This window comes from Heterodontus francisci, chromosome 19, assembly GCF_036365525.1.
Source record: "Heterodontus francisci isolate sHetFra1 chromosome 19, sHetFra1.hap1, whole genome shotgun sequence".
Lineage (NCBI taxonomy): Eukaryota > Metazoa > Chordata > Chondrichthyes > Heterodontiformes > Heterodontidae > Heterodontus > Heterodontus francisci.
The window spans coordinates 93364875-93379666 of NC_090389.1; the positions used below are offsets into that span (position 1 = coordinate 93364875).

Consider the following 14792-nt stretch of genomic DNA (forward strand, 5'->3'; position numbering starts at 1 on the left):
AGTGGCGAGCTCGCTGTACAATGTGTCTTTGGGGATCCTGCCATCTTCCATGCGGCTCACATGGCCAAGCCATCTCAAGCGCCGCTGACTCAGTAGTGTGTATAAGCTGGGGATGTTGGCCGCTTCAAGGACTTCTGTGTTGGAGATATAGTCCTGCCACCTGATGCCAAGTATTCTCCGAAGGCAGCGAAGATGGAATGAATTAAGACGTCGCTCTTGGCTGGCATACGTTGTCCAGGCCTCGCTGCCGTAGAGCAAGGTACTGAGGACACAGGCCTGATACACTCGGACTTTTGTGTTCCGTGTCAGTGCGCCATTTTCCCACACTCTCTTGGCCAGTCTGGACATAGCAGTGGAAGCCTTACCCATGCGCTTGTTGATTTCTGCATCTAGAGACAGGTTACTGGTGATAGTTGAGCCTAGGTAGGTGAACTCTTGAACCACTTCCAGAGCGTGGTCGCCAATATTGATGGATGGAGCATTTCTGACATCCTGCCCCATGATGTTCGTTTTCTTGAGGCTGATGGTTAGGCCAAATTCATTGCAGGCAGACGCAAACCTGTCGATGAGACTCTGCAGGCATTCTTCAGTGTGAGATGTTAAAGCAGCATCGTCAGCAAAGAGGAGTTCTCTGATGAGGACTTTCCGTACTTTGGACTTCGCTCTTAGACGGGCAAGGTTGAACAACCTGCCCCCTGATCTTGTGTGGAGGAAAATTCCTTCTTCAGAGGATTTGAACGCATGTGAAAGCAGCAGGGAGAAGAAAGTAAAATGCATTAATACATAATGATACTATAATTATCGATTGAAAATTCTATACATAAGCAATTCTAAGTATAATATTTAGATAGTGGACTCATTTTAATTCAAGATAAAGATTGTATAATATATTAAATAGACCTTCAGTTCCTTGTTAGTATTGTAAATGTTGGTGTGAGTCATCCTTGTGGTTACTGCAGTGTAACCCTCACTCTAATAGAGTGTTTGATATTGCGGATAGGATAACTCATACTTGGAGGCATACATAAAGGTAGAGCACATGGCAAAAGTATTAAAGGAGTACTTTACATCTAAATTCACAAAGGAAGCAGATAATGTGGAGGTTACATTAAAAGAGGACTCCATGAACTGCTTTGCCTGTGCTGGGATGAGGGAGCAGTACTACAGGATATGTGTGATGCCAATATCATCACCCTCTATAAGAACAAGGGTGACCGCGGTGACTGCAACAACTACTGTGGAATCTCCCTGCTCAGCATAATGGGGAAAGCCTTCGCTTGAGTCATTTTAAACAGACTCCAGAAGCTGGCTGAGCATGTCTACCCTGAGGCACAGTGTGGCTTTCGAGCAGAGATCCACAATTGACATGCTGTTCTCCCTTCGCCAGCCACAGGAGAAATGCCGTGAACAACAGATGCCCCTCTATGCTGCTTTCATAGATCTCACCAAAGCCTTTGACCTCGTCAGCTGACGTGGTCTCTTCAGACTACTAGCAAAGATCGGATGCCCACCAAAGCTACTAGGTATTATCACCTCATTCCATGACAATATGAAAGGCACAATTCAGCATAGCGGTGCCTCATCAGACCCCTTTCCAATCCTGAGTGGCGTGAAACAGGGCTGTGTTCTCGCACCTACATTGTCATCTTCTCCCTGCTGCTCTCACATGCGTTCAAGTCTTCAGAAGAAGGAATTTTCCTCCACATAAGATCAGATGGCCGGTTGTTCAACCTTGCCCGTCTAAGAGCAAAGACCAAAGTACGGAAGGTCCTCATCAGGGAACTCCTCTTTGCTGACGATGCTGCATTAGCATCCCACATAGAAGAGTGTCTGCAGAGACTCATTGACAGGATTGCGGCTGCCTGCAATGAATTTGGCCTAACCATCAGCCTCAAGAAAACGAACATCATGGGACAGGAATTCAGAAATGCTCCATCCATCAATATTGGCGACCACGCTCTGGAAGTGGTTCAAGAGTTCACCTACCTAGGCTCAACTATCACCAGCAACCTGTCTCTCGATTCAGAAATCAACAAGCGCATGGGAAAGGCGTCCTCTGCTACTTCCAGACTGGCCAAGAGGGTGTGGGAAAATGGCGCACTGACACGGAACACAAAAGTCCGAGTGTATCAAGCCTGTGTCCTCAGTACCTTGCTCTACAGCAGTGAGGCCTGGACAACGTACGTCAGCCAAGAGCGACGTCTCAACTCATTCCATCTTCGCTGCCTCTGGGGAATACTTGGCATCAGGTGGCAGGACCGTATCTCCAACGCAGAAGTCCTCGAAGCGGCCAACATCCCCAGCATATACACCCTACTGAGCCAGCGGCGCTCGAGATGGCTTGGCCATGTGCGCCGCATGGAAGATGGCAGGATCCCCAAGGACGCATTGTACAGCCAGCTCGCCACTGGTATCAGACCCACTGGCCGTCCATGTCTCCGCTTTAAAGACGTCTGCAAACACGACATGAAGTCCTGTGACATTGACCAGAAGTCGTGGGAGTCAGTTGCCAGTGATCGCCAGAGCTGGCGGGCAGCCATAAAGGCGGGGCTAAAGAGTGGTGAGTCAAAGAGATTTAGCAGTTGGCAGGAAAAAAGCCAGAAGTGCAAGGAGAGAGCCAACTGTGTAACAGCCCCGACAACCAATTTTATCTGCAGCGCATGTGGAAGTTTCCGTCACTCTAGAATTGGCCTTTATAGCCACTCCAGGCACTGCTCCACAAACCCCCTCTAAGCACTTACCCATTGTGTCTCGAGACAAGGGGGCCAAAGAAGAAGATATTAAAAGAGGACAGGGATATTATGGACAGGTTAGTAATAGAGAAGGTATACTCGAGATTATCGTTACTGAGAGTTAGTAAGTCACCTAGTCCAGATGGAATGCACCCTAGGTTGTTGAAAGAAGCAAAGGTGGAAAACAGCAGAGGCATTGATCACAATCTTTCAATCCTCATTAGGTATTAGAGTAATACCTGAGGAGCGGAGGATTGCTGATGTTATACCACCATTCAAGAAAGGGGAGAGGGATAAACCAGGAAGCGACAGGCCAGTCAGCCAAATATCGGGGGTGAGGAAGTTATTGGAAACATTATCAGGGACAAAATAAACTTTCATTTGGAAATGTTTGTATGTTCGTATAAAGACATGGGTTAATCAAGGTGAGTCAGCATGGTTAAAGGTAAATCATGTCTGACTAACTTGATTGAATTGTATGATGAGGCAAAAGGGAAGGTTGATCAAGGTAGTGCAAGGTAGTCAGTTCCGATGAAGGGTCACTGACCCGAAACGTTAACTCTGCTTCTCTTTCCACAGATGCTGCCAGACCTGCTGAGTGGTTCCAGCATTTCTTGTTTTTATTTAAGGTAGTGCAGTAGATGTATATATGGACTTTCGGAAGTCATGCAACACAGTGTTGCACAGGAGTCTTGTTAAGAAGATGGAAGCCCATGTAAATGAGGGAATGTGGTGGTATAGATACAAAATTGGCTCAGTGATGGGAAGCAGAGGGTTGTGGTGGATGGATGTTCCTCAGTTTTGGGTCCGTCACTCTTTGCTATTTTTATAATTGACCAAGACTGAGGTGTGGGGAGAAGCTTTATAAAATTTGCAGATGATATAAAACTTGGGCAAGTGGTGGATCGTGCTGAGGATAGTTATAGGCTTCAGGAGAACATAGAATCGTGAAATGGGCAGAAGCATGGCAGATGGAGTTCAATGTGGAGAGGCAAGAAGTCATGCACTTTGGAAGGACTAATAGGGAAAGACAGTATCCTAACAATGGCACGATTTTGAAAAGTGTAGATGAGCAGAGAGACCTTGGTGTCCATGTACTCAAATCCTTAAAAGTGGCAGGGTAGGTTGATAAGGTGATTAAAAAGCACATGGGTTACTTGGGTTTATAGATAGAGGAATAAAATATAAAAGCAAAGAGGTCATGCTGGAACTTTATAAATCACTGATTAGGCCACAGCTGGACTATTTTGGATGATTCTGTGCACCAGGAAAGATGTAAAGGCCTTAGAAAGGGTACAGAGGAGGTTTACCAGGATGTTACCAGGGCTGAGGGACTTCAGTTATGGGGAGAGGTTGGAAAAGCTCAGACTGTTCTCCTTGGAAGATAGAAGGTTAAGAGGTGACTGAATAGAGGTTTTAAAGATGGAGAAGTTTTGACAGAATAGATAGAAAAAAACTATTCCCTCTGGAGAGTGGATCTATAACCAGAGGCCATAGATTCCAAACTATTGGAAAAAGATCCAGAGGGGCGATGAAGAGAACTGTTTTCATTCAGAGAGTTGATGGGATCTGGAAAGCTTGACCTGAAAATAGGTGCTAATTATTGTAGCAGAAGCTGAGCTAGTGAGTCATCAGAATCTCTATATAAAGCAGACCAGTTCTTAGCTGAATGCAGTTAGGGGATGCTGTGAGAAGAGACATTGCAAGACTGAAGCTGGAATTTGGTGCACATGGGAACTCGGTGCAGCGGGGAAAAGAAGGGCTCCTTTTCCTATCGTTTTTAGCCTCTAGCAGCTGGTGAGTCGTCTTCCTTTGACTCTAAGTTAGGTGATTGGTTGGTGTGTGTTTTATCATTTATCTTACAAAATTCAGGTAATTTTAGAAATTGTAAGATTTTTATTTGGTAATACTAGTTAAGCTTAGTAGATTGGGAAACAGTGAGAGGGTTAATTAAAGTGATTAAGTAATTAAAGTGAATTAACTAATAGCATAAGTAACAATGGCAGGACAGGTGTTATGTTGCAGCTGTGGTATGTGGGAGCTTTTAGATGCCAAGGTGATCCAGGATAAACACGTCTGCAAAAACACATAAGCAGCTAGAGGAATTCCGGATCAGGATTATTGATCTGGAAGCTGAACTGTAAACACTGCGCAACATAAGGGAGGGAGAGAAATACCTGGACATTTTGTTCCAGAAGACAGCAACACCTCTTAGAACAGGGTCATCTCTTTTGGTCAGCAGTGAGGGACAGGAGGATGTGACCGTGAGTAAGGCAGGTAAAGGGAGCAAGCGGACAGTAGTGGAGGAGCCTCAGACTTTGCAATTGTCAAACAGGTTTGAGGTGCTCTCAACCTGTGTGGCCGAAAGTGAGGTCTGTAAGGTGGATGAGCAGACTGGCCATGGCACTGTGGTGCAGGAAGCCATTCAAGCAAAAGGGAATCTAGTGGTAGTAGGGGATAGTATGGTGAAGGGGATTGACACTGTTCTGTGTAGCCGACAGCGTGAGTCCAGAAGGCTGTGTTGCCGACCTGGTGCCAGAGTTCAGGACATCTTCTCAGGGCTGGACAGGAATGGGGAGGGGGAGGATCCAGTTGTTGTGGTCCATGTAGGTACCAACGACGTAGGTGGGACTAGGAAAGAGGTTTTGCTTAGACAGTATGAGGAGCTAGGTGCGAAATTGAACAGCAGAGCCTCAAGGGTAATAATCTCTGGATTATTACCTGAGCCATGTGCAAATTAGCAGAGGGCACATATGATTAGTGAAATGAATAGGTGGCTCAAAGACTGGTGTGGGGCACTGGCACCAATACTGGGGAAAGTGGGGGCTGTACCTTTGGGACAGTCTGCACCTGAACCTTGCTGGGGCCAGTCTTCTAGCAAACCATATAACTAGAAGTAGAGAGGGCTTTAAACTAAACAACTGGGGGTGAGGGATCAAGCCTGGGTAGATGCAGCAAACCAAGGGGTATAGTCAAGGCAGGAGAGCAGAATAGTAACATGGGAAATGAAGGTCAGAGTCAAGACTAGATGTTACAAAGACAACAAAAGTAAAAACTAAAGGCTCTGTATCTGAATGCATGTAGCATTCATAACAAAGTAGATGAACTGATAGCATACATTGAAATAAATAAATATGATCTGATAGCCATTACGGAGTCGTGGCTACAGGATGACAAGGATTAGGTCCTCAATATTGAGAGGTATATGAAATTCAAGAAGAATAGGAAGCTAGGTAAAGGTGGAGGGGTAGTACTTTTAATCAAGGATGGCATTGATGCAATAGTTAGAGATGACCTTGGTTCAGGAGATCAGGATGTAGAATCGGTTTGGGTGCAGATGTGGAATAGTAGGGGAAAGAAATCACTAGTGGCAGTGGTCTACAGGCTGTCGAACAGTAACTCTAATGTACGATGAAGTATACAAGAAGAAATATTGGGTGCTTGTGATAAAGGGATGGCAATAATTATGGGTGATTTTAATTGACATATAAACTGGAAAAATCAGATTGGCAATAGTAGCCTGGATGAGGAGTTCATAGAATGCTTTTGAAATAGTTTCTTAGGGTAGCACTTTCTGGAACCAACCAGAGAGCAGGTTATATTAAACTTGGTATTGTGTAATGTGACAGGATTAATTAATGACCTCAGAGTAAAGGCACCTTTAGGTAGCAGCGACCACAATATGATTGAATTTTACATCCAGTTTGGAGAGAAGAGTGAGTCCAAGACTAGTATTTTAAACTTAAATAAGGGCAACTATGTGGGCATGAAAGCTGAGCTAGCTGAAGTGAACTGGGTTACTAGGCTAGGAATAGATCAATAGAGAAGCAGTGGCAGGCATTCCATCTTCAAGATGCACTGCAGCAACGCACCAAGGCTCCTTAAACAGCACCTTTCAAACCCGCAACCTCTACCACCTAGGAGGACAAGAGCAGCAGATGCATGGGAACACCACCACCTTCAGGTTCCCCTCCAAGCCATACACCATCCTGATATGCCTCTGCTGCACTTGTCCTTCTAGGTGGTAGAGGTTGTGGGTTTGGAAGGTGATGTAGCCTGGGCCAGTTGTTGCAGTGCAACTTGTAGATGGTACACACTGCTGCCACCTTGCTGGTGCAAGCTTCTTGAGTGTTGGAGCTACACTCATCCAGTCATGTAGGGCATATTTCATCACACTCTTGACTTGTGCCTTTTAGATGGGTGGCAGGCTTTGGGGATTCAGGAGGTGAGTTACTTGCCACAGAATTCACAATCTCTGACCTGCTCTTGTAGCTGCAGTATTTATATGGCTGGTCCAGTCAAGTTTCTTGTCAGTGGTAATCTCCAGAATGTTGATGGTGGGGCATTCAGTTATCCTAATGCTGTTGAATGTCAAGGGGAGACAGTTAGGTTCTCTATTATTGGAGATGGTCATTGCCTGGCACTTGTGTGGCATAAATGTTACTTGGCACTTATCAACCCAAGCCTGAATTTTGTCCAGGTCCTACTGCATGCAAGCATAGACTGTTTCAGTATCTGAGGAGTTGTGAATGGTACTGAACACTGCAATCAATAGTGAACATCCCCACTGCTGACTTTATGGTGGAGGGAAGGTCTGTGATGAAGCAAATTAAGATGGTTAGACCAAGGCCACTGCCCCGCAGCGACATCCTGGAGCTGAGATGATTGGCCTTCAACAACCACAACCAGCTTCCTTTGTGCTAGGTATGCCTCCAACCAGTGGTGAGTTTTCCCCCGATTCCTGTTGACTTTAATTTTGCTCGGGCTCCTTGATGCCATGCTTGGTCAAATGTTGCCTTGATGTCAAGGGCAGTCACTCTCACCTCACCTCTGGAATTCATCTCTTTTGTCAATTTTTGGGCCAAGGCTGTAATGAGCTCTGGAGCCAAGAGGCCCTGGCAGAATCCAAACTGAGCCTTGGTGAGCAGGTTATTGCTGTGTAAGTGGCAGTTGACAGCACTGCGACGATATCTTCCATCACTTTTCTGATGATTGAGAGTAGACTGATGGGGTAGTAATTGGCCAGCTTGGATTTGTCCTGCTTTTGTGGACAGGACATACCTGGGCAATTTTCCACATTGCCAGGCTGATGCCAGTGTTGTAGCTATACTGGAACAACTTGGCTAGGGGCGTGGCTAGTTTTGCAGCACAAGTCTTCAGTACTACTGCTGGAATGTTGTCAGGGCCCATAGCCTTTGCAGTATCCAGTGCCTTCAGCCGTTTCTTGATATCACGCGGAGTGAATCGGATTGGCTGAGGACTGGCATCTATGATGCTGGGGACCTCAGGAGGAGGCTGAGATGGATCATCCACTCGGCACTTCTGGCTGAAGATGGATCCAAATGCTTTAGCCTTATCTTTCGCACTGACGTGCTGGGCTCCCCCATCATTGAGGATGCGGATATTTGTGGAGTCTCGTGCTTCAGTTAGTTGTTTAATTGTTCTCCACCATTCACGACTGGATGTGGCAGGACTGCACAAGTCTTCACTACTGCCGGATGGTGGTGGAGACAAATGCTAGAAAGAATAATTTGGGACAAAATTAATAGTTACCTGGACAAATACAGGTTAATTAAAGAAAGCCAGCATTGATTTCATAAGGGAAAATGATGTTTAAATAACTTGCTGGAGATTTTGAGGAGGTAACAGAGAGGGTTAATGAGGGCAATGCAGTTGATGATGTGTACATGCACTTCCAAAAGGGATTTGATACAGTGCCACACAACAGACTTGTGAGCAAGGTTATAGCTCATGGAATAAAAGGGACAGTAACAACATGGATACGGAATTGACTGAGTGACAGGAAACAATAAGTAGTGGTTAATGGATGTTTTTCGGCTGGAGGAAGGTTTGTAGTGGAGTTCCCCAGGGGTCAGTGTTGGGACCCTTGCTTTTCCTGATATATATTAATGAACTAGACCTTGGTGTACAGGGCACAATTTCAAAATCTGCAGATGATACAAAACTTGGAAGCATTGTGAACTGTGAGGAGCATATTGTAGAATTTCAAAAGGACATAGACAAGTTGGTGGAATGGGTGGACAGGCGACAGTTGAAATTCAATGCGAAGAAATGTGAAGTGATAGGTTTTGGTAGGAAGAACATGGAAAGACAATATAAATTAAAGGGTACAATTCTAAAGGGGGTGCAGGAGCAGAGGGACCTGGGTGTATATGTCCATAAGTCATTGAAGGTGACAGGACAGGTTGAGAGCGCAGTTAATAAAGCATACAGTATCCTGGACTTTATTAATTGGGGCATAGAGTACAAGAGCAAGAAGGTTATGCTGACATGGGATAAGACACTTGTTTGGCCTCAGCTGGAGAATTGCGTCCAATTCTGGGCACCGCACTTCTGGAAGGATTTGAAGGCATTGGAGAGGATGCAGAAAAGATACACGAGAATGGTTCCAGGGATGAGGAACGTCAGTTATGAAGATAGATTGGAGAAGTTGGGGCTATTTTCTTTGGAGAAGAGAAGGCAGAAAGGAGATTTGATAGAGGCATTTAAAATCATGAGGGGTCATAGAATCACAGAAACTTTTGGCACAGAAAGAGGCCACTTGGCCCATCGTGTCCGCGCCGGCTGAAAGATGAGCCATCCATTCTAATCCCACCTTCCGGCATTTGGTCCGTAGCAGGTTATGGCACTTGAGCTGCATATCCAGGTTTTCTGCTTCTACTACCCTTTCAGACAGTGAGTTCCAGACCCCCATCACCCTCTGGATGAAAACATTTTTCCTCATCTCCCCTCTAATTTTTCTACCAATCACTTTAAATCTATACCCCCGTGTCACTGACCTCTCTGCTAAGGTAAATAGACCCTTCACCTCCACTCTATCCAGGCCCCTAAAAATGCTGTACATTTCAATCAGATTTACCCTCAGCCTTCTCTGTTCCATGGGGAACAACCCCAGCCTATCCAATCTTTCCTCATAGCTGCATTTTTCCAGTTCCGGCAACATCCTCGTAAATCTTCTCTGTACCCTCTCTAGTGCAATTACATCCTTTCTGTAATGAGGTGACCAGAACTGCACACAGTACGAAGGTTGTGGCCTAACCAATGAGTTACACAGTTCCAGCAATAACCTCCCTGCTCTTATATTCTATACCGCGGCTACCTTCACGGATCTGTGGACATTCACTCCAAGGTCGCTCACTTCCTCTACACCTCTCAGTATTCTTCTCCTACTCATTGGCTAGACTGAGATAGAGAATGGGCGCTTGAGTGAGGTCTTGGAGGTCCAAATGTACCACGGTGAGAGTCAGTGCGTGTGGAACTGTACCCCAGTGGGAGTCCCTGCCTGTGGAACTGTACCCCAGTGGGAGTCCGTGCCTGTGGAACTGTACCCCAGTGGGAGTCCGTGCCTGTGGAACTGTACCCCAGTGGGAGTCCGTGCCTGTGGAACTGTACCCCAGTGGGAGTCCGTGCCTGTGGAACTGTACCCCAGTGGGAGTCCGTGCCTGTGGAACTGTACCCCAGTGGGAGTCCGTGCCTGTGGAACTGTACCCCAGTGGGAGTCCGTGCCTGTGGAACTGTACCCCAGTGGGAGTCCGTGCCTGTGGAACTGTACCCCAGTGGGAGTCCGTGCCTGTGGAACTGTACCCCAGTGGGAGTCCGTGCCTGTGGAACTGTACCCCAGTGGGAGTCCGTGCCTGTGGAACTGTACCCCAGTGGGAGTCCGTGCCTGTGGAACTGTACCCCAGTGGGAGTCCGTGCCTGTGGAACTGTACCCCAGTGGGAGTCCGTGCCTGTGGAACTGTACCCCAGTGGGAGTCCCTGCCTGTGGAACTGTACCCCAGTGGGAGTCCCTGCCTGTGGAACTGTACCCCAGTGGGAGTCCCTGCCTGTGGAACTGTACCCCAGTGGGAGTCCCTGCCTGTGGAACTGTACCCCAGTGGGAGTCCGTGCCTGTGGAACTGTACCCCAGTGGGAGTCCGTGCCTGTGGAACTGTACCCCAGTGGGAGTCCGTGCCTGTGGAACTGTACCCCAGTGGGAGTCCGTGCCTGTGGAACTGTACCCCAGTGGGAGTCCGTGCCTGTGGAACTGTACCCCAGTGGGAGTCCGTGCCTGTGGAACTGTCCCCCAGTGGGAGTCCGTGCCTGTGGAACTGTCCCCCAGTGGGAGTCCGTGCCTGTGGAACTGTCCCCCAGTGGGAGTCCGTGCCTGTGGAACTGTACCCCAGTGGGAGTCCGTGCCTGTGGAACTGTACCCCAGTGGGAGTCCGTGCCTGTGGATCTGTACCCCAGTGGGAGTCCGTGCCTGTGGAACTGTACCCCAGTGGGAGTCCGTGCCTGTGGAACTGTACCCCAGTGGGAGTCCGTGCCTGTGGAACTGTACCCCAGTGGGAGTCCGTGCCTGTGGAACTGTACCCCAGTGGGAGTCCGTGCCTGTGGAACTGTACCCCAGTGGGAGTCCGTGCCTGTGGAACTGTACCCCTTTGGGAGTCCGTGCCTGTGGAACTGTACCCCAGTGGGAGTCCGTGCCTGTGGAACTGTACCCCAGTGGGAGTCCGTGCCTGTGGAACTGTACCCCAGTGGGAGTCCGTGCCTGTGGAACTGTACCCCAGTGGGAGTCCGTGCCTGTGGAACTGTACCCCAGTGGGAGTCCGTGCCTGTGGAACTGTACCCCAGTGGGAGTCCGTGCCTGTGGAACTGTACCCCAGTGGGAGTCCGTGCCTGTGGAACTGTACCCCAGTGGGAGTCCGTGCCTGTGGAACTGTACCCCAGTGGGATTCCGTGCCTGTGGAACTGTACCCCAGTGGGAGTCAGTGCCTGTGGAACTGTACCCCAGTGGGAGTCCGTGCCTGTGGAACTGTACCCCAGTGGGAGTCAGTGCCTGTGGAACTGTACCCCAGTGGGAGTCAGTGCCTGTGGAACTGTACCCCAGTGGCACTCTGTGCCTGTGGAACCGTACCCCAGTGGGAGTCTGTGCCTGTGGAACCGTACCCCAGTGGGAGTCAGTGCGTGTGGAGCCGTACCCCAGTGGGAGTCAGTGCGTGTGGAGCTGTACCCCAGTGGGAGTCAGTGCGTGTGGAGCTGTACCCCAGTGGGAGTCAGTGCCTGTGGAACTGTACCCCACTGAGAGTCAGTGCCTGTGGAACTGTACCCCAGTGGGAGTCCGTGCCTGTGGAACTGTACCCCAGTGGGAGTCCGTGCCTGTGGAACTGTACCCCAGTGGGAGTCCGTGCCTGTGGAACTGTACCCCAGTGGGAGTCCGTGCCTGTGGAACTGTACCCCAGTGGGAGTCCGTGCCTGTGGAACTGTACCCCAGTGGGAGTCCGTGCCTGTGGAACTGTACCCCAGTGGGAGTCCGTGCCTGTGGAACTGTACCCCAGTGGGAGTCAGTGCCTGTGGAACTGTACCCCAGTGGGAGTCAGTGCCTGTGGAACTGTACCCCAGTGGGACTCTGTGCCTGTGGAACTGTACCCCAGTGGGACTCTGTGCCTGTGGAACTGTACCCCAGTGGGAGTCTGTGCCTGTGGAGCTGTACCCCAGTGGGAGTCAGTGCGTGTGGAGCTGTACCCCAGTGGGAGTCAGTGCGTGTGGAGCTGTACCCCAGTGGGAGTCAGTGCGTGTGGAACTGTACCCCACTGAGAGTCAGTGCATGTGGAACTGTACCCCAGTGAGAACCCATGTGTGTGGGGACGGTACCCTAGAGAGTCAGTGCGTGTGGGAATGTACCCCAGAGAGAATTGGCAGATTGAGGAAAAGGGAATAATTGGCATAAAAATGTCTTATTTATCTGCTCCTGTTAATTCCAAGATTTTGAACCGTTTCCTGAATTGTGGATTATTTTGTGTGGAAAGCCTTTAGAATTGTGCATGTGACTCAGTGTTACCATGGAGAGGAGAGGTTGAATTCCAAGCTGAGATTGGAAATACTCAGCTTATTTTGACTGAAATTGAAAGACTGGTGCAGCTTTTTGTAAAAGTTGTTCCTGATTTTTCCCCCCACATTCTAGTTTGAAACACTTTAAAATTAATCACCTGTATTAAGAGTAACTTACATCAATAGCATAGAGAAATAGAGACCTCTTGGGTTCAAATCCTGAAAAAGCGAATGCAGGTGGATAAACCTAGACACAACAGGGTGAATGGCCTCATGCCTTGTTAACATCTGTGGTTCAGTTTGCACACATCTCATGTGGCACATTTTACAAACAGGTTCACAAGATTCATTAAGGTTCTGAGGTCAATTTGTAATGTTCTGAACAACGCAAAGTTCTTTCAAATATTTTTTAACACCAGAGATATCACTCGTGTCTGAGTGAGTAGCACGCTATCCTCTTCAGTCAGAAGGGCGTGGGTTCAAGTCCCACTCCAGAGACTTGAGCCCATAATCCAAGCCGACACTGCATTGTGCTGCACTGCCAGAGGTGCTGTCTTTTGGATGAGACATGAAACCAAGGCCCCGTCTGCCATCTCAAGTGGATGTAAAAGATCCCATGACGCCATTCGAAGAAGAGCAGGGGAGTTCTCCCGGGTGGCCTGGCCAATATTTATGGCTCAATCAACATCACCAGAAAGCAGATTATGAGGTCGTTTATCTCATTGTTATTTGTGGGATCTTGCTTTGCACACATTGGCTGTTGTGTTTTCTACATTGCAAGATATGACTTCAAAATGAAGACAGATGTCACAGTTAATTTATGCACAGCAGATTCCCACTGAATTCACACAGCAATGAGATAAATGACGAGTTGGTCTGTTTTAGTGATGGATCGTGATTACCTTTTGGGAGCGGACCTGTGGGGAGAACGCCGAGAGCGGAGCCTATAAATCGAGGCCCAGTCTCTTATCTTCGGGGAGTGGAGCTCTTCCAGCACGCTGGAGTTTTGAGAAAAAAAAAGCCAACAGTGACATCAGAGGAGAGCTGCAAGCTGATTGGTTGGTGAGCCACTGCTGTTAGTGTATTTAAATATCTTTAAAAAATAAGGGGAAAGTTTTTTTTTGTTGGAAAAAAAACTTTGGTGATATGGTGAGTACTACTAAAGTGTTTTTTTAATTCAGTGTAGCTTATTAAGGACTTTAGATTGTAGTGGGTAGAACAAGGCCCCAAGTGTAATTAGTATTTTTTAATTCAGGGAGTAACTAATTAATTTAAAGGTAAGTCATGACAGGACAGCTCAGCCCCGTGATATGCTCCTCCTGCGCTATGTGGGAAATCAGGGAGGTTTCCAGTGTCCGTGACGACCATGTGTGCAGGAAGTGTATCCATCTGCAGCTACTGGCTACCCGCATTACGGAGCTGGAGCTGCAGGTGGATTCACTGTGGAGCATCCGTGATGCTGAGGACATCGTGGATAGCACGTTTAGTGAGGTGGTCACACCGCAGGTAATGGCTGCACAGGCAGAAAGGGGATGGGTGACCACCAGACGGAGTACTAGGCGCAGGCAGGTAGTGCAGGAGTCCCCTGTGGCCATCCCACTCTCAAACAGATATACCGCTTTGGATACTGTTGGGGGGGATGACCTCCCAGGGGAAAGCAGCAACAGCCAAGTTCGTGGCACCACGGAGGGCTCTGCTGCACAGAAGGGGAGGAAAAAGGGTGGAAGAGCTATAGTGATAGGGGATTCTATCGTAAGGGGTGCAGATAGGCGTTTCTGTGGCCGCAAATGAGACTCTAGGATGGTATGTTGCCTCCCTGGTGCTGGGGTCAAGGATGTCTCGGAGCGGCTGCAGGACATTCTGAAAGAGGAGTGTGAGCAGCCAGAGGTCGTGGTCCATATTGGTACTAACGACATAGGCAGGAAGAGGATAAGGCAAATGAATGCGTGGCTGAAGAGCTGGTGTAGGCGGGAGGGCTTCAGCTACTTGGATCATTGGGATCTATTCTGGTGCAGAGGTGACCTGTACAAGAGGGACGGGTTGCACCTAAACTGGAAGGGGACCAATATCCTTGCGGGGAGGTTTGCTAGTACTACTCGGGAGGGTTTAAACTAGTCTGGCAGGGGGGGTGGGGCCCAAAGTAGTAGTCTCTCCGATGAGATAGTTGAGACAAATGTCGAGGTTAAAGCAAGCAAGTCCAGTAGGCAGGCCGGGCAGGGGCAGGACAGG

The 14792-nt window shown here is 48.4% G+C and overlaps 1 protein-coding gene across 8 annotated transcripts in view; it reads left to right on the forward strand.

Moving 5' to 3' along the window:
• Positions 1 to 14792, forward strand: part of LOC137380312 (6-phosphofructo-2-kinase/fructose-2,6-bisphosphatase 4-like) — a 447018-nt gene that overhangs the window by 228628 nt on the left and 203598 nt on the right. The window lies entirely within an intron of this gene.